General features: G+C 47.9%; 1 pseudogene; it reads right to left on the bottom strand.

Moving 5' to 3' along the window:
* Positions 1-405: 405 nt before the first annotated feature.
* Positions 406-1,299, bottom strand: Gm5400 (annotated as a pseudogene).
* Positions 1,300-1,706: the final 407 nt, after the last annotated feature.

Genomic DNA, 1,706 nt, shown 5'->3' with positions numbered 1-1,706 from the left:
TTTTATTTGAGGCAAGAAGTCTGATCCATAGCATTACAGTTCTAAGCACTCAGACTTAAGTGTTAGTGGCATGACTTGGGCTTTAAATCTTGCTTCTCTTTGGTTGGAAAGGGTACTCATGTTAAAGTCCTCCGGGTGGGTAAGAAGAAAGACCAAGGAAGGCTTGAAGAAAAACCTCGGCTACTGGTACTGCCCTCCAGATTCTATGTCAAATTAATTCTCACCATCTGGTTTGCAAGGTGCCACCCAGTTCAGAGGGACACATGGCACAGGACACTTGCAAGGGCAGACGAGGCAGACAGAACAGGTGCAAGCCGCTTGAGGAAGAGCGGGGATCCGTCTGCCGCAGCTTCAGACTTCTGCGTGGAAGGGGTAATCCTTGGGTTTGGCACAGCTCATCCAGGTTCACACCCTCCAGTTCCTGTTGTAGCTGAGTAGAGTGGTCATGTCCTCACTGCTCAGCTCAGAGTCAAAGACCTTAAAGTTTTCAGCAATGCACACTGGTGTCACAGACTTGGGGATCACTACCAAGTTCCTCTGAATGGAGAACCGGATCAGCACCTGGGCTGTAGTTCTATTGTACTTGGCTGCAATTGCTTTGATCCTGGGATCCTCCAGGAGAGATGGGACTTCAGGCTTGGCCCAGGGCCTGTCAGGAGAACCAAGGGAACTATATGTTGTCACCACGATGCCTTTGCAGTGGCAGTACTCAATCAGCTTCTCCTGAGTTAGGCATGGGTGGCACTCGATCTGGCTCACCGCCGACATATATTTTAAGCCAGGTTTGTTCAAGATCCTCTCAATCTGAAGAAGGTTGAAGTTGGAGACACCAATTGCTTTTACCAAACCTTCATCCACTAGTTGTTCCATAGCCGTCCAATGTCCACAAAATCGGTGTCACTAGGAATCACATTTCCTGATGCATCCAGTGGGAAATAGTCAGGCCCAGGCTAGAAGCCTGTGGGCCAGTGAGTAAGGCAGAGATCCAGGTAGTCCAGCTGCAGGTCACTCAGTGTCTTCTGGCAGGCTCCTTTCACCATGCTCTTGTTGTGGAACGTGCACCACAGCTTGCTGATGAGAAGATCCTGGCGCTTCACCATCTGCTCCTTGAGCTTCTCCTGGAGGGTCACTCCCACCTCCTTCTCATTCTGGTACACCTGGGCACAGTCAATGTGGCCAGTACCCCCTGTCAATAGCAACCTTCAAGGCCTCAGTCACCTGGCCAAGAGGGGACTTCCAGGTGCCCAGGCCCAGGGTGGGTATCTTGGTGCCATTGTTGAGTTCCAGATGGTTGGCCATGAACGTTACACACCTGGAGTGGCAAATGTGCCATGAATTGGTTTTATTTATCATACTTTTGACTTCTTTGGTTTCTGCATATGAAGACTAGTGTATTGGACTGGCTAGATGGCTCAGCAGATAACGGTGCTTGCACCAAGCCGGACAACCTAAGTTCTGTCTCCAAGCACTTGCATGCTATAAAGAAAGAATAAACTTCATGAAATTGTTTTCTGGCACATGTTGACTGTGTGTGCATACATACACACACAACGAGTAATAAATACACATAAAATAAAGACTAGGGCCTTTCATAATTTCTGAAACTATTTCTTTAGCATTGCCATCTCATCTGTGTTGTCCCTGGATTTCTCACTCTGTGTTCATTTGTCTTAACCTCTCATTTACATTTTCTATCATTCTGTCCT

This window comes from Mus musculus, chromosome X (assembly GCF_000001635.26).
Source record: "Mus musculus strain C57BL/6J chromosome X, GRCm38.p6 C57BL/6J".
NCBI lineage: Eukaryota > Metazoa > Chordata > Mammalia > Rodentia > Muridae > Mus > Mus musculus.
The sequence above is the reverse complement of the archived record's forward strand: the minus strand, read 5'-3'. Positions and strand labels throughout refer to the sequence as shown.